This window comes from Pteronotus mesoamericanus, unplaced genomic scaffold, assembly GCF_021234165.1.
Source record: "Pteronotus mesoamericanus isolate MK-2021 breed Mesoamerican mustached bat unplaced genomic scaffold, CSHL_Meso_final contig_173, whole genome shotgun sequence".
In the NCBI taxonomy this organism is placed as follows: Eukaryota; Metazoa; Chordata; class Mammalia; order Chiroptera; family Mormoopidae; genus Pteronotus; species Pteronotus mesoamericanus.
The window spans coordinates 13,038,005-13,057,224 of record NW_026555072.1 but is presented as its reverse complement, the minus strand read 5'-3'; positions in this window follow the sequence as shown (position 1 = coordinate 13,057,224).

Sequence of the window (19,220 nt, the reverse complement as noted above, 5' to 3'; positions counted from 1 at the left end):
CAGGCCAGGTCCCCTGTTAGAGGCATGCAAGAGGCAACCGTTTCTCTCACATATCTATGTTTCTCTCCCTCTCTCCCTCCTCCCCCTGTCTCTAAAAATAATAAGTAGAATCTTTTTTACAAATCTAGAAACTCTTATCAGTGGAGAAGGCCTGGACTTTAATCTACATTAAAAAAATACCCTTGTTTACTGTGTTTTGCCTGATAACCTCCCATAACTGGCTTCGCCCACCCCAACATCTTTTGTCTTTAGCTGAACATGGTACTTACGGTAAAAATTTGGGGCATTTCAGGAAGTTACTCAGATTTCCTGGGTATGTCCCATGTATACAGGAGTTATACAGGTTAATAAACTTTTGTTTGTTTTTCTCCTGTTATTCTGACCTTGTTATAAAGAGGAATCTCAACCAAGATCCTAAAGATAGAGGTAAAATTATTTTTCCTCCCCAACAATAGATTACTCAAAGAGCTAATCATAGTTACAGGTTAGTCCAGCACGTAGAAACAATTGTGGTTTACAATAACATCTATTGATTGAATCTCCAGAGTTTTATGCTTTTGTTATAGGGATTTATTAAAGGAATTTGAAAAGTATTCTCAGACAGTTGGCACTAAATGAGAAATTCAAAAGACAAAAGAAATGTTCATAGGGGTAAGTTCAAGGAGAAGAGAGACAGAAAATATGATGAAATGCTGGCATAGGAATAGAGGAGAATAGATGAAGTATAAATAGTTATTTTAGGGCTTAACACTAGCATGAAATCTTTCTTTCTTGTGTTAAAAACACATAAAAATTTAAAATCTTAATCATTTTTAAGCATGAAGTACGGAAGTGTTAACTATAAGCACAATGCTGTGCAATAGATATCTAGAAAATTTTCACCTGGCGAAACTGAATCTTCATTACCCACTAAAAACAGCTCTTTTCTTCATTCCTGCAGCTCCTGGCAACTGCCATTCCCCTTTCTAAAGTTTCTGAGTTTGACTAGTTTAGATATCTGTTCATATGTGATGGACATTTAGATTGCTTCCACCTCCTGGCTGTTGACAGTAATACTGCAATGAACACTGGTATGCAAATATCTCTTAAAGATCCTGTTTTGAATATTTTTATGTATTTATGTAAGTGGCATTTCTAGACTATATGCTAATTCACTTTTTAATATTTTGAGGTGCCTCCATACTGTTTTCCATAGAAGCTGAACCATTTTACATTCCCACAAACAGTATACAAATGTTCTAATTTCTCTACATTCTCACCAAACACATTCTTTTCTTTTTTTTTAATTTATTTTTTGATAGAAGCTCGAGCTTCTATAAGATGATTATTTGTCAACTTTGTCAACTAATTCATAGATCTCTATTTCTTCAAGGCCCATTTCTGGAGATTTATTTTGTTTCTTTGATTGAGCTATATTTTCCTGGTACCTTGTTATTTCTTGCTTCCAGTATTTCTGAACTGCCTTTGTACAGAAGACGTTCACCAATCAACTTGGATAGAGATTCTAGGAACCTCCCGAACATTTTCTGAGGATGTGTCTTCTTTGTCCTTGTGCATGTAATTTCTTAAGTATACATATTTTCCAGTTACTTTTTCAGGAGTTTGTGCTCTCCTCTTCCCTCTGGTGTCGATTTCAGTTATCTAGGTTCTTTGGTGCTACAACATGCTGCCAAGCTCTGCCTTGTTCTCAGCAGCCCCCAGGCTTCAAAAGTCAGCTGGTTCTCCACAAGCACTCTGAGTCAGGTGTGACAGAATCCAGTCCCTCAGGCAGCCGCCTGCAAAACTGGAACATCGATTGTGCATTTCACTCTTCTCTTCCTGTCCCAAAGGGGAAGCACTGAGTTGAATATTTTCTTGTGGTCACACCAAGCTGTGCTGGCTTGGGGGAAGGGCTATCAGGAGTGAAATGCAGCAACTTTTCTTACCAATTTCAGTGTGGCTATTTTTGGCTTTGCCTTTTCCTGGGGTACTGAGTCATCTTAACTGGTTTCTGGAGTCCTCATAAAGCCTTTCTGAACCATATATTGTTGTTAAGTTGGTGTCTCTGTGGGGAGTGAGGTCTGAGAGTTTCTATTCTGCCATATTGTTGACATCACTCTTAAATCTCTATTCATGCTTTATGATAAGGATCAAGTCACTGGGATAGGAGATGTGAGTTTTATATATTGAATAATTATTATAATGACTAACCTCTTTTGAATGCTTACTATGTGCTTGACACATCGTATACAATGAAATTCTCACAACCATTATCAGTAAAATTCTCATAACTATATTGATAGGGAGTCCAAATACCACTTCCCTTCCCCAAATTACTAAATAAGAAAACTAAGAGAGTTTAGGAAGGCGGCCTAATGCCTTTCTAGTCAATAGATAAAAGCAAAAAAAAAAAAAAATCCAGGAGGTGATTTAGTTTAGTTAACATGAATTTTATTGCTTTACATCATAGGAAACCAAAAGAGTCACAAGTAATAAAGCATTAAATAACACAATATGACCACACATATAAAAAATTTTCAGAAGTTCTTAGACTTTGGGGGAGGAAGAATGCTTAACTTAAAGTTGATTTAAATATCATAAGTATACTATTCAAAGAGAAATGGGTTTCCACTAGTTTCTGCATGGGACTATAGTTCTGCTTCTGAAGTGATCCTGGATGCCCATGAGGAAACCCTTGATTAAAATACAGGGTCAGGCAGAAGTAATGCCTGCATGAGTGATTGGTAGGGTAATAATATGGGTGTAATAATTTATAGTTTTAATTTGAACATTTCACCTAAAATGTCATGTGGTGTGCTTCAGTGTGATATTGTTATGTCACAGAATGACATGCTTATGATTTTGTGATAAAACAGGGGGGTTATTTATGCCAGACCCTGTATATTAACAAGTCCTAGATTTGCTTAGTCAAAGGAACCTCCATGGATCCTCAGGGGTAATTTTCCAAATCCAGCCAGATGTAGAGATTTATGGCACATTATCTTCCCTCAGGGTAACTTCATGTTGAACCCCCCTGAAAACCCAGCAAAAATCTACCAGCTGGTTCCACCCACCCATCACTAACATCTTGTTCAACTTTCCCATGGTACACAATGATTCATAGAATTCTATCTCTTCCAATACTCAAGATTCTTTATTGCAAGTGGTAAGAATAATTTCTAAGGCAGATTATGTTAATGAATTGTCTTCAGCTACTTTTTCTGTACTGCTCATTTTGGTTTTTTCTTTTCAATCATTTTTGCATTTTTAGCACTACTGCTCAGATGGGAGAAAAAACAAAGGGGCATTGACCAGATATTTTCATTAGATATAACTTTTGTTCTAAAGTTCCAGTGCATAGAAAATATTAACCTCGTTTATCATGTTTTAGAAAATCCAATAAAACTTACAGATAATTCTGGGTCAGAACAAACAAAACAGTAGTATGATTCTTGTTTATAGTTATGGCTTTCTTGATTATCACTTGCCAAGGACTTAACCAATTCACAAACTAGTGACCTCCAAGTTACCTTCCCAGACTACAGTTCTTCCCTTCCAGTCCTTTAAATTAAATTGCATCAAGTCATAATCATTGCTAAAGGTAAATTAATAAAAAATTAAAACAGGTTCCCTAAAGCACAATTTCTAATAAGCTAAGTATATATAAGAAAATGAATTTAAACAGAAGGTATAAATGCAAGAGGGAAAAAAACCAACGGTAGAACAAAATTTGAGTAGAACTTCAGATGTGACTATTCATTATTTCTGAGCAGAGAGAGTCAGAGCTTATTAGTTCTAGGGAAAAGTAAGAATATGTATGAGGGAAAATAAAGTTGGTCAATTCCTCCTAGTGCTTCCTGTTCCCTCAGCAAATATTACCATTTCACTCCACTTAAAATATAAAATAACGAATGCCTTTTACTGACCCTTGGAAAGCTTTCTCTGTGCATTGAATGTGATTTAACTTGCATTTATAATCCTCTGGGAAATAGCCTAATAGCATTTATTATTAGTTTTAATATTAGTAGGTAGGACTCAGACTTAGTAACTTTTCTCTAGGTTACTGAGAGGCTGTTAAAGCCCTAAGGGTATTCAGGTCTTCTGCCTCCTGAAACATTCGCTTGCCCCATACAAAAAAATAAAATTACAATTGTGAATATGTCTACAGGATACCAAAATAACAGATGGATTTAGCTGGAAAAACTGCATGCACATTTATGGAATTGTATCCTCAAACAAATATAAACTGACAGATTTTACATATTTTCATTTTAATTTGGGTGCTGTGAGGATACAGTTGAAATGTGACAAAGCCCAAGATAGTGATTGCAATTCAGAGCAGTCAATTTTAGGAAACATTTATTGTGTTGATAATCCATGCATATTGGACTTTTGGACACACACTTATTAACAAAATCTGTTTCCTAGGTCTCATGCCTGTCCTTTTAATGACCATCTTGGTCAAGCATTTCCTCTGCCTGCACTACAGCAGGGTGTGAAGTGCCAGTCATTTCCTAAGCTGTAATAATTACAGAGCACTGCATGGAGAATAATGAGGAGCTTCATTTGGTGTCATGGCAATGGCTTGACTTTCTTGGATTGTATATCTAAGCTAGGGAAAGTATGTGTGATGTAGCAAAAAACAGACCTGGCGTGGGTGACAAAAGAAATTGTCTTTGTCTCAGCTGTCATCACCTTAATGGAGGAACATGGAAATGTCCTCTAGCCCCTTTCAGCCTCAGTTCTCAATTTCAGAAGGGAGGAAGGACAAAGGGAGAAAGAGAAGGAAAGGAGGGAGGAATAGAAGAAAGGAAAGGAGGAGAGGAGGAAGGGAGGGAGGGAGGGAAGAAGGAACAAAGGAGGGAGGGAGGAAGGGAGGAAGGAGAGAAGGAAGGAAATGAAGCGGGGGCAGAAAGAAGCATGGCAAGTGAAGGGATGACAAGGAAATAAAGAATGGAGGGAGCAAGGAAACAAAAGGACAGAAATCTAGAAATATGAGCGTTATTATATATGCCTGTAGAATTTATATCTCATTTTCTGCGTCAATGTATCCTTCCACTTTAACAGAAACATTGTCCCTATGTTCATTCATTAAACACACATGTACTGAACACCCACCATGTGTTAAATGTTATACTTTGTGCTGGGATTACCACAATAAATATCCCACCATGCCTCCATTCAGTTTTCAGAGTGCAGTTAGGGTAATAGGTAAAAAAGGCAATTACATCCCTGTCACTTCAGTGAATAAAACCAGTTACAAAGAGGACCATATTTTTTCCATAAGGAAGTATTTTTGTTTTGTTTTGTTTCAGTTCTTTCCAGTGCTCCTCAGGTGCATCACTTTTACAGTTTCTGTCTTCACTGCTCTTAGGCGTCCCTGGAACTGAAGCACATAGCAAAGCAAAGCAGTAGGGTAGGCTGTTCTTGGCTGAAATGAGATTTCCTGAATGTCTTGCCAAGATCACCTTTAATCTTTCATCTTATTTCTCCTCCTATGTTTCTCCCCACTCTCACAAGTTTTCCTCCTATTTGGCTGTCAATCCATTGGTAAGAGGCTACCCTAATAATGATTCTGATGGGGCATTTCTCCTAATGGTTCTCACCTGCCTTGTCTGGTCGCACAGGACTTAGAACTCAGCACACAGATCTGTGGCTCTTGTCCCTGTATTTTGGGGGAATTCATGCAAGGAGCCAAGGAGTGATGGTTTGGTCTGAGGCATAGGTTCATCCTGCTGCTGGCCCCGGTGTGATACATCTGTCCCTTTTTTTACCTGCAAAGTAATTAAACTGCCAACAAATCCTCTGCATCACCAGAGCTTTTAAGTCCAAACACTCTTGCCATCTGTGTTCCCTGAAAATTATTGAGTGGCAGAGTGCACTTGGCAGGCATTCTCTCTTCTCCAAATGGGAATGTATCAATCAACAAATTCAGTGTCTTCAAACTCAACACTTAGTAAACATCACAGCTCTTTTTAGAGGTTTGGAAGACCGTCGGTATTTCTATGGACAGGCTCAGAAATACTTTGGGAAATATTTTTACATGCCATCCTGACAGGTCCCCCAATAGACAAATATGTTCCCCCTCCCACTGCCTACCAGGCCATGTTCCAAAGCCAGGACCAGGGACAGACTGTTTGCAGCCTCCAAAAAACAAAAGGTTCAAACTCACTTGGGTAAATAAGCCCTATGACCTAAATCAACTTGCTCATGCACATCTATTAGGTTCTTTTTGGTAAGTACACGACAGGAGCAGCCAAAGGTTTGATATGGGTAAGAGTTGAACAGGCCCCACAGCCTCACTTCCAGGTGATAATAAACGCAGGCTTTGGATCAAATCCTAGCATATATTCGCTTATTAATTACCCATTATCAAGTGTTCACAAAGCAGTTCATGCAACTCGGAAGTGGCACCTGATAATTGCATTTTTAATAAGAATCCTAGGTGATCCTGAAGCCCACAAAAGTGTGAAGAACGCTGCCTCTAGCTGTGCATCTATCAGAGCTGATGCTAGCCTAGTTGCTCCCAGAGGGTCTCAGGACGCTGACAGAAACCAGGGCAGAGCTGCTGGAAGGAGGCCCAGGGAAGGCCACATGTGAGGCAGATTGGATGTGCATTACACCTGCTCTTCAGCTTTGCTTATTTTATAAAACATAGAAATCATCTGCGGAACCTACCCCAGACATCTTGAATCTGCATGCTTGCTGTGGGAAAGTCATATATATTTTTCAAAAGCTCTGTGGTTGATTCTAATGCATAGTCATGTTTGTGAATCAGCAACATTGAGCTACCTGGATGCCCCTTTCCATTTCTCCAATCCAAGTTTAGAGCTTCCAGCAACAGAAAAACACTGTACTTTTCTGGTTCTGCTCTTAATTATCACTGTGGCCTCAGACATGTCACTTAGCGTATCAGATCTTCAGTTTTCTCACAAGAAGGCACTCTAAAACATAAGCTAATAGAGGTATCCTGATGAAGATATCCAGATAAAGATATCCCAAGCTCAACTATCTAAACCACAGGTCTTTGTTATAGGTGTGGCAGGAAGCAATATTTTGATGACAATCAAGGCTTTTCTTTCTTCCATTATTTTTAACAGTCTTGGCCACTCTATTGGGTTAGTGGTATTCCTTGAGTCAGGGGGGAGGGCTAACTCAGCTGAGACTACAGAAGTTAGAGTTTCTGAGCATATTTTATATTCTCATAGAACAATGGAGTTGTAAAAACTTGGCATCTCAATAAACTCAGCCATGAAGGAAGCAGTCGTAGAGTTTATGATTGTATGAGGATATGAGAACAGTTTCTTGCCTCTGGGCAGATAACCCATGTATTTGCTTTAAAGAAAGCAAAACATTTGGCAGAGGTGATCAAGGGAGTTAAATTGTGGCTTAAGTATCACAGGATCATGTTCTAGGGTATCATGTGTTACAGAAATCTAGACAGGCTTAGTGGGACCCAAACATAAAGAGGGGTTTATGAAAGGCCCCTGGAGAAATCCCAAAGCCACTTTGGCATCTGAAATCTGGAGTCACAAATTGTGACACATGTTCCTCAATGTGGTGGGTAGGAGAACATCCAAAAACAGCCTCTTCCCTTTAGAGGAATATAAAAATGGCTAAGAGTGAGCAGGAGACTCTAGGAGTCCTCAAAATGACTGGAAAATGATGATTCACAGTGGTCTACAATAAACTGAGCATCACAGAGCAGAAAGGACATGGACATTTGATTCTCAGAAGAAGTGGATACCTGTCAACTAATAAATCAATTAAGATTATACGGTTCAGCCAAAGCCAGCATGGGTTGTTAGTTCCAATGTGAAGTTTCATATTATCTATCTTTCTATCTATATATTTATCCATCCATCATCCACCCTTTGATGAATATGATGAATATAGTAATTAAGTCTCTGTCCATAATACAGGTCATGGTTGGGTGGGTAATATTACATTCCTAGCAACCACTGCAATCTTAGTCTAATTTGATCTTGCACAACCCTTAGTTTAGTTTTGATTTAAAAAATGCTGCCAAAATGTTGCAGATGGGTGAGGGTAGTTGCTTCCCCATAAACTTTTCTGTCAGGATAAATTATCTTAGAACAGACACATGTAAATTTATAGATTAAGCAAACATTATCAAATAGGCATGAAACAGTTCATACAACCTATGCTGTGAACTTCATGAAGTCCAGGTTTCTGTCCCTTTAGGAGCTTTAACTACCTTCTTGCATGAAAGGGTCAGTCTAGATAGATCCAAACCCATTGCAGAGGCTGGTATCTGGAAACAGTATAATAATCCCTATATATCTTCTCAGATTAGTGGTTTTCAACCTTTGCTGCATGTTGGAATCACCTAGGGAGCTCTGAAAACCCCTAATGTCTGGACTGCTCCCCCAAGGATTCTGATTTAATTGTTCTAAGGTGTGGCTCAAGCATTTTCAACTTTTTAATCACATTTCAAGTATGTCTAATATGCAGCCAAGTTTAAGAACCACATTTCTCAACCAGTAGTGGGATGTATGGCTGTTTACAAGTCAATCTAGGCTTGGGCTTCATTCCAAAGGGTAAAATCTACCAACCTCATTGATTCTCAAAATCTCTTTGTACAGGTATGGGCAGTATTTTTACACTAGATTCAGTCAATCTGTAAACCTTAACTAATTTTTATTTTTCTATGAGAGTCCATTTACAAAAACCCTTGTTCTATTCAACATACCTATTTCACCCCAACCTTTCATTTCTGATATTTAATATGTTAATTCACAAATCCCAGTTTGTTGATTGAAAACTAAGGAACAGAATCACTTTCAGTTATTGCCTCTTGAGGATAGACTTCCTATTTGAGTAGCAGCTGACTGGTACTGTGCATTGTTCTTTAGTGTATCTGGACCCAAGTTATTGTTTGAGCTAACTGTTTAAATGATACACATCTAATATATGTGTGTGCATCTGTGTATGTGTGTGTAGAATGTTAAGCATATTATAGGCAGTGTAAAACTGCCCACTATCATCACGTAGGTGACCAGGATCCTGGGTGCTATGTTCAACTCCTTCCTTGGGGAGGTATGTTTTCAACTTCTACTGCTGGGAGACTACATCCTCAGCATTTGCTGCTTCTTCCTCTTAGTTACTTCAATCAAAAAATGTTAATCCTGGTTACTGCTTAGTCTTAAATGATGTTGAGAAAACAGCATAATGTTTTCTCTGTTTGGAAAGTACATGTAAAATGGCCTGGCTCCAAAACACAAATCTCTGTTCCTGCCTTCTCATCTAGGACAGAGTCGTGGTTTGTCTCTTGGAATTAATTGTCTGGTTCCAAAGAAACATAGGTGAGGACAACCCTCATGGTCTCCCAGGAGTAGGGTGATCCTACTCCTAAAATCTCTTGGGCCTGAGCAACCTACTAATCCTGCCTTACCTTCCATATTATTAGCTATATTTTCTTAATGGTCATAGCTTATTACATAATTTTTGGTTTTGCTTTTGTAGTTTAAAGAAAACACAGCAGGATGCTTGTGATATGAGAGCTTCAGCTGTCATAGAAATGTTCTATCATTCCTGCGATATTGTAATTTATAACACATATTTGGTCTTCATCCACTTTCTGGCACAGAACTCCTAAAACCCTTGGAATTTTCTAAGTGATGAGAGCAATAGAGGTTTCTGGGTGTATTAATAAGGTGACTTTTGGAAAGCACCTAAATATGGGGGCTGTTTGCCAGGGAAACCAATCTTGTGATTAGAGAGTTGTAACTTTTAGTCTCATCTCCAGACTTCCAGGGATGGGACATGGCTGGACGTTGAATAAATTACCAATGGCCAGTGAGTTTGTCATGCATATGTAATGAAGCCTCCATAAAACCCAAAAGGACAAGGTTAGGTGAGCTTCTAGTTTGTTTAACACATGGATATGTTGGTAGAGTGGCGACCTGGAGAGAGCCTGGATGCTCTGTGCCCCTTCTCACACACCTTGCCCTATGCATCTCTTCCATCTGGCTGTTTCTGGGTTACAAATTTTTATAATAAACCAGTGGTCTATTAAGTAAAATGTTTCTCTTGAGTTCTGTGAGCCACTCTAGCAAATGAATGAAACACAAGGAGGGATCATTGGAACCTCCCATCTATAGCAGTTCATTCAGAAGCACAGGTGACAACCTGGACTTGTGACTGGTGTCTGAAGTGAAGGTAGGGGCAGCCTTATAGGACTAAACCCTTAGCCTCTGGGATCTGACACTGTCTCTAGGTAGATAGTGTCAAAATTGAGTTATATTTGTTAGACTGTGTTTGCTCTTTAATTATAATTTATTCATGTCACTGTTGAACCCTGGCTATTTTCAGTCCAGAGGATGAAAGGAAGTAGCAAGTTCACCATTTGAGTTCCTTTTTACCTTTCTGTTCCTGAGGATAACCAATTACTAACCCGATGCCTTCTGTCTCAGTGCCTTTAGTTTGGATGATCCTTACACTCAGAGCGAAAAACACCACCAGGTCCATGACTCAAACTGCAGGATTTTACATTTACTTTTATTCACTGTGGGATGTAATTGAGCACAATATCACCCAAAGTCAGTATTTGGTTGTCATTCCTTTGACTGACAGGTGCCTAAGGAATTTTGGGGAAGATATTATTCAGAGAAGCAGACAGATCAACAGGCACTAAAATTTGGGGGTAATGCTCAGCAGGTGCTGGACACCAGCCATAATCTTGGGTTTGGTTAGGACACCAGTATTTAGTAAGGGAAATAGCAAGAGTAGACATGGCCCCAAATTCAAAGGGCCCTCATTATTTGTAGGCAATTATTATGGGAAGGTAGAGACAAGGATAAAGACAAAAGTTCAGATGGTAGCTGGAGAGTCAACTCAGTCCTGAGCCCTCGTATGTCAAACTTTGTTTTCCCCTAAGAGAAGACAAAATTAATCTACTTTTATTATTCTATAAATTTTGGGGCAGTTGTCAAATGGTTGAAGGGAGAATAAATAATGAAAGTACTTATCTTAGTAGCAAGAGTCAACACTGGTTTTGTATTTACCATTCATCGTAGAAGAATAAATCTCTGTGTTTTGTTTAGAGATGACTGTATTAGAGTCACAAGTATTATTTTTTAAAACAAGTCCACAAGAAGAAATTTTAAGTTAAAAAGCTTTCTTGTGAACAAGTAAATCTATGTCACGTATATAGTAGATGTGTCACTACACTGAGCAAAGACAAACATATTGAGCTAAACATCAGAAGGCTAGTGCTTTACAATTGTGGTGAGTAAATCCAATTTCCTGTAATAAATACTCCAACAGATAACATTTTCTATAGAATACATATTCAACAAGCCCCTTCTACTCATAGTCTTCAGGTTAAAGATGACATTGCATTAGGGATAAAAATAAAGCTCTGCAAATAGTAATAGAATATCACCAGAGATTTCTTCCACTTGCAACAAACTTGCCCCCAGGTCAATTTTACAAGGGCTAGATAAGAAATATGTATAGATTAAGTTAAATCTGTGCATAGCTAATACTACTTATACCTTGTACCTTAATGATAACTGATTTGTAAATATTTCCAGCAATCTCTATTATCTTTTCAATAAGGATTCACAAGGAGACCTGTACCCTGCATTCCCAAAAACACTTGTATCAAATATTATTTCCCCTAAAGTTTTTGTATTAATACTATTAAAATATTTGGTTTATAGTTTTATTTTAACCAAAGTGAATCATAATATTTGGTGCATAAACATTTCCAATTCCACATTACACTCTAGATAATTTGCTTAAGTATTTTCTAAGTATTGTTTTATTTGGCCTTCTTTAGATCTTTTTAAGCTAGATATTCTTATTCCCGTTTTGCAAATGAAGAAACTGAGGATTAGAGAGAAGTTACTTAACTAACATGTGCCACAGCAGGAATTGGAACCTACGTTGCTTCCAAAGCCCTCTGTCAGAGATATAGGGGAGAGTGGCCCAAGATAACAGGATGGTTCAGTGTGAGGCCCGGTTTACAAAGTTCATACCTTGCACAGTTCATGGTATAGTAGACACTTCTGAATGATGTAGCAATGCTGCCTATGTGCAGTTGACTAAATCTAATTCAAGTGGACTTTGGAGTTACCTGGTAAATAATTGATTGTGTGGGCAGAATTGTTCCTGGTACCTTTGTGAGTTGATTGCAAGCTGTTGGGAGCTGATGGCCCAGATCTTTGAGTACTCTTCTTCTTCTTCTTCTCCTCCTCCTCCTCCTCCTCCTCCTTCTCCTCCTCCTTCTTCTTTTTCTTTTATTTTTTTCAGAAATATAACTAGGCTGATTTTTCACAGCAAAAATCCCAAAGGATGGGGTAGAGGGGACTTCTGCTGCAAAATGACTCATTTGGATTAAATGAATCCTTGGCAACTGAGATAATTTCTAAACATTTTTTAATGATACTGCTCTTTTAAAGATAATAATGAAGTTTCTTTATTTTAGAATGTATATGTTGCTGACAAATTGCATTCCATTTTTCGTGGAGTTTTTCTATAATATAAAAGAATGTTTGTACCAAGATATAATACTCCATTTAAGAATGAAAATCACTTTCATTTATTTAGAAAAAGATGATAATTTGGGGATGACATTTTAATAATACTCTAATTTGCTATTTGTCAGTTTATTAAGAAATTAATAGCTTATAGTTTAAAGTCTATGCAAAACACATACTTCTAGTCACTCAAAGAACAGGGGCACTAAATGGTCTTTGGCAGTTCCTCTATGATTGCGTCTAAAGAACGGGTAGTCATATATATATACATATATACACAGCAGAGCAAAGGAGGAACATGGTGCTGGGAATCCAGAAACTGAAATTCTAATTTTAGGATTTTTACAATAACTGAGGAATTAGGAGCAGGTCATGACCTCATTTGACCTATGTTTCCTATATTCGACATGAGGAGACTGACGTAAATCATTTTAAGATTACTTTAGGCTATAAACTCTACAATTTCAATGCATCAGAATCTCATTGCATTAAGGTGATTTTGGATCACTTTACTTCTAAGTTAGTTTTCATGTTTCACATCAATAATATTCCTGTGTAAAAAAATACAGGAATATTTTTTTATAATTTACTTACCTATACACCTGTTCTTTGGATAGAATTCCAGTCTATATGTATAGGAAAAAATGTAATTTAGGCAAGAACAGGGTACAAAAATGCATTTATACAAGAAATAAACTCATAGTGCATGTAATCTGGGAATCATATTTACATGAAGATACCAATAATCTGGGGAAAAGAAAACATCTACTATGCATATGAAGAATATCTCTTCCTTGCTCCTAAAAGGAAACACCATAAGTAACTAAGAGTTTTCATCAATATTATTGGTTGTGAAAAGAAATATCTGAATGTCTGAAATAATATCCTGTACAAGCTGTTTTATATTCTGAGAGTAAGCAGTTTCTGATATCTAAGAAATCCCACAAATTAGAGCACATATATTTATGGATGCCCGTTTTCAGGATGTTTCTCCAACATCTTGCCATCATGATCTGCTAACATTTCCAGGATCTTCCTTAATCCCCTTGAGGGCGATCTAGACCACCCTGGCATTGGCAGCACAGTGTGAACAACATTATGTGGTGGTCAGCAGCATATTCTTGCTCTTTCAGGCTAACTTTGGCGTTAGTTGATTGTAGTGTCAACACGAGCCTTTATACATTTCACTTAACTCAAGTAGGGAGCAAGTAGGATTAGACTCTGACTATCGAAATTCATATTTTAAATAACATTTCACAAAATATTTCCTAAATCAACTAATCCATTTTTAATTGACTGGATTAACCACATTTCCCACCTACCTCTCTTCTCCAAGGAATACCCTTCCTCCTCATCTCGTCTGTATGGCAAATTCCTGTTTACTGTTCCATGCCATATCAAATGTTGCCTCTTATATAAAGTGTCCCAAACTCCTCGAGGTATGATCAGTTGCCTCCTTTCTTGTCATACTATAGCATGTTGCATATAGAACCATTAGAACACTCCCCCGCTGCATATGTATGTTCTTTTCACTAAGAATATAATCAAAGAGTGGTGAATCAAGGTCATTCCTGGAGGGTGTCAAGGTATAAGGGAGTGACAAGACACCACTAAAATAAATTGGAATTGGATTGGCAGTTAATTCAGGTTTGTCAAAAACTACTTGCACAAATTATGGTATGCTAACTAGTCCAGACTGTAATCCAGAGTGGGAGATTAGAAAATGAAAGGAGAAAAGGAAAAACAAAGGAAGAAAGGAGGAAAGGATGGAGGGAGAAGAGAAAAAGGGAAGGGGGAAAAAGGAGAGAAAGAAGGAGGGAAGACAGGAACCCATTGTCAGTTTTTAATTATTATATTTGTTGTCATCCATATGTGATTTCATGGTATGGCTACATGCTGTCTTGCCAACCCTGACATAATCTAGTTGCAGCCATGAACAGATGATTTTCAGAGAGGGTAAAATTACCTTACATGAATATCGTTGCAAAATCTTGATCCACAATGCTTAGGAAATATTGTCCCAATTTTTTATTTGTTAATATCTTTCTAAATTTGCCATAGATTTTCTGATCTCCAGTTCTTCACTTTTCCTTCTATTTTTCACTTTTATTTTTTGGCTTTTTTGAACTAAACACTTCAAAATCACACTTCAACATTTCAGAGAAGGTGATAAACTAAGTCAGTCACTCATTCACAGAGAAAAGGACTTTATTTTCTATTTCTTAATTTCAGAATTTTATATTTTAAATTTCCTTTTGATGAGAACCCCTTTGCAGAAATGTTCCATATGCATTCTGTGGAGTCAGTGGAGCACGGGACTGGTATGGGGCAAATATTGTTGTTATAACAGGTCAGAGAAACAAGAAAGAAAAGCTTAATTTTGCAATGTATATATTTAAGGCAAGTAAAACACTTGATGAGGCTCTACATTTAAATTTGTATAAAAGAGAGATAACTCCAAGTAACCCTGTCATCAATCTTCCCTCATAATGTCAGTCCTCTTTGCTCTATTGTCACATAGATCATTTTGCCATTCCACTCACTCTGAATGGAGTCTTTTTTCTATAGTGATTTTTGGGTTAACTTTCACATTTTCTGGGTTCATAATATATCATAGACATATTGGGATAAGGGTCATGTAAAATTTTTATCAGTGTTTCGTCTCTCACATATGTATTTTTTTCTAGCAAAGCTGACAATAAGGATTTGGGGAGGAATCTGATAACTACTCTGATTAATGATGTTCCCTCCAGGATTCATGCATTTCTTATTGTATTACATCAGCCTTTGACATGAATTTTGACATGCACAACAAATTGCTCTGCCTAACTTTATTGAGTTGGGCTGCTCCCTTGCTGCAAACTAACTCCCAGATGTGAGCTTTGCTGCTCACTGGACTGTTGTTGACATTAATGCTGATCATCGACCATAATCATTGGTGATGCAATAGGCCTCCCTTATCCTGTTTAACTTTCTGCAGTTTCAGTTACCTGTGGTCAACTGTGGTCTGAAAATATTAAATTTTCCCAATCATCAACATGGTCTGCTCCTGACATCTAACCATTGGCATCATCATGGCTCCATGACCCAGGATCATGCAAAGCAGATAATCCCCCTTCTGGGAGTAGCCTAACACTATGTTGCAATGCCGATGTCATCCACCTCCTTTCATCTCACTACATAGGCACTGTGTCATCTCATACCATCACAAGGAGGGAGAGTACAATAAGACATTTTGAGAGACTATGTTCATGTAACTCATTGCAGTATATTATTATAATGATTCTATTTTATTATTAGCTATTGTTGTCAATCTCCTTTCATGCCTAATTTATAAAGTAAACTTTATCATAGGCATGTATGTATAGGAAAATATATGGTATATATGGGGTTTGGTATTAGCTGTGGTTTCAGGCATCCACTGGGGGGTTGGAATGAATTCTCTGCAGATAAGGGGGTATTGCTATATCCGCAAGATTTAATTTCAACAATGTATGACAATGCCAATATCCAGTGAAAAGAAAGTGGTATACCTGTTAGAGGACAAAGGGGATTGTTTTCACCCAGAAGACAATTAATGTTAACACCTTTCAGTAGAATAAAGAGCATTGTGTATTATCAGTTTATGTACAAGTAGTAGTCTGCTTCATCACATCAGATTTCAATATTAGGATTTGTCTTATGATTACAGCTTGTTGGCTTCATTGCAGCATTTCATATCACAGATGTGGCCATGAAGGCTCCCTCCAAGCTAAACTGTCCACACAAATTGTTCTGGCCTCACAGGTGGCTGGGTGTGATGTCAGGAATCTTATCAGCATAGAACATTCCAGACAAAGCCTTCTCCGTTTTGTATCTAAACTAAGAGCTGAGGTGGAGGCCGAAGCTTACACATAGAGATGGAGGAGTCAGGGGCCCACCTCCATCCTCATTGCTGTTTCTGATGACACTGAAGCGGCAATGACATGGTTATAGGGCCCGGGTAACATTTTAGCTGTGTCACTCCTGTGCTACTGAGTAAGTCATTTATATCTCTTAGGACCTCAAACTCACCATCTGTGAAATATAACCTAAAAGCCTCCTTGGCCTTTTTACATGAGAATTGTGAACAGTGAATAAAGTGCATATGTAAGCATTTTGGAAAAGTAAAGTATTATAAAACATAGTTCATGATTACCCACTCACACTTTCCTCCCCCATCCAGTATGTACGGAGCATCGTGCCTTTGCACCTTCTCTTCTGTCCCTCAGACCGACCACTGGCAACCCCTCCTTCTGCCCCAACCCTGCCCCCTGCCACCCCCATCCCCATGTCCTGATATGCTGACTCATCCTTCAAGACTCTGATTAAATAACACATTTGCTTTTCCTATCCACTCATGCTGCTCTCTCCAGACAGTTGACTCTCCCGTTTTTGTGCTACGGCTCCACTAAGTGCATACATAGCATTTTATGTTCCATCACAATTGCTTTTGGTCCCCTCTTGTATTTGTAAGGTCTTTGCTCTCAAAAGACAGCAGCATGTTTATTTTTGGTATTTTTTCAATGCTGAGCAGAGGATGCTGGGAGATTGGAGGCGTTTGATGGAGTAGTGGGAGAAGAGGCCTGTAGTAGGTATGGTCCACATTATTTCAGTATTGCACATTCCATGAAGGGATTTTGGGGGCAGCAAGAAAGGTTTAAACTGTGCTTTCTGCATTACAGCCGAGATTTTCAACTGGTGTGCCACAAGAATTTTTAAAACATACAATATCTAACTATTTAGTTAGGGGCACTGACCTCTTTTCTCTTAGATTGTCAAATAAAAAAATAACAGCCAACACAACAATAGCCATCTGTTGTGAATGAATAAAAATTATACCTATTTCTTTTGTCGGATTGGCAAAAAATATATTTTTTGGTGTGCCACAGGATTTTAGTCAGTAGCTTATATGTGCCATGAGATAAAAAAGGTTCAAAATTGTTGTGTTATAGGGTTCATGCCTGTCCAGGCAGTCCAATGACCTAGCCATGTGAAAGCCACTACACATTGCCAAAGTGTAACATGTTATTACATACCACATTTCCTTCAACTCTTTTTTGGGGGAAGAGAGGAAAAAATGTAGAGATATTTGAGGCATCTTAGGTGTATGGAGGTTTTCATGTACATCCATGAAGGTCCACTGTACATCCATAAACATCTTTAAGTATCTAACATGCTCCAGGTCCTTTCTCACTGATGGTCTCTCTTTACTTTTAAATAATACATAGGCATAATTGTAAAACAGAAATTGTTCAAAAAATATATAGAGAGAACTAAATCTCCTTTTCACTCCTGAGCCTGAGTTCCTTGGCTTCTATCCTCAGAGGCAAATACAATTATCAGTTTATAGTGCAATCTTCCAGATAGAGAGATAGATAAAGAGATGAATATAAAGATAGATATACACAACGCCATACACTGATATAAATACAAACAAATAAAAGGCTATGGATATATTTGTATATGAGGTCTGTCTGGAAAAAGTCCAGCCACTGTTAATAGCACAAGAATAGTTTGTGTGACATTGCTGTAACTTCACAGCCAAGGAGACTGAACTGGAATGTGCATGCATGAATAATGATGACTACAATGTACTAGTCAGCAGGGGCAGTAGACTTCATTCAGTTGTCAATTTCTGTTCAGTGAGCATGTGTACTGTGTGGCCATTGCTTTCCAAATGACTGAGTGAGAAGAGAAAGGACTCTGCATCAGATTTTGCATGAAGCTTGAGTATTCCTCCACAGAAACTGTTCAGATGATTCAGAAGACCACAGCTATGGGCAACTGGTGATTGGCAGCTGCATCAAGACAATGTGCCCGCTCATGCATTACATCTCGTGCAGATTTTTTTGGCAAAACATCAGATCACCCAGGTGACCCAGCCCTCCTACAGCCCAGATGTGGTGCCCTGCGACTTCTGGCTTTTTCCAAAACTAAAATCCCCCTCAAAAGGAAAAAGATTTCAGACTGTTGATGAGATTCAGGAAAATACGATGGGACAGCTGATGGCGATTAGAAGAACTGTGAGGTCCCAAAGTGCCTACTTTGAAGGAAACTGAGGTGTCCTTGTCATACGTACAGTGTTTCTTGTTTCTTGTATCTTTTTCAATAAATGTCTAGTTTTCATATTACATGGTTGGATACCTTCTGGACAGAACTCGTATGTGTATGTATAGGACATATTTAGATAAAGATAGCTAGATAATTAATAGATTAACAGATAAAATTTATAAAGTATCTTATTTAACAGATTTTGAGTTTATATAACTTGGTTTTGTGAATAGACAAGATAGGAATAGGGTAGCCAACTCAAGAATGCTTAAGGATTTCATCCTTTATGAGCATAAATAGGCTCTGTAACATGTACATTTTTAATGGGTGAAATTTCTTATTATCTCGAGTTTACTAAAGTCCTTGATGGTCTCAAAGCAGTAGTATACTCTGGAGGATCTTCGATCAGTCTGGTATCCCCAGTTTATGTGGGAGTATACATTTCCCATATATTGGTCTTTCTTTACATGGAGGAGGGAAATTACTATTTCAGTTTGGACAAGGATATATTTCATAAGAACTATGGGGAAACACAGCTCATACAGTTCAAGAATGTCTCATATGTGAAGAAGGAAAAATAATATCACTGTTTTCTGTTATTTATGGGAATTTTGCACATTTTGATTCTTCAATTCTGCCATCATTATTATAGATTACATACCA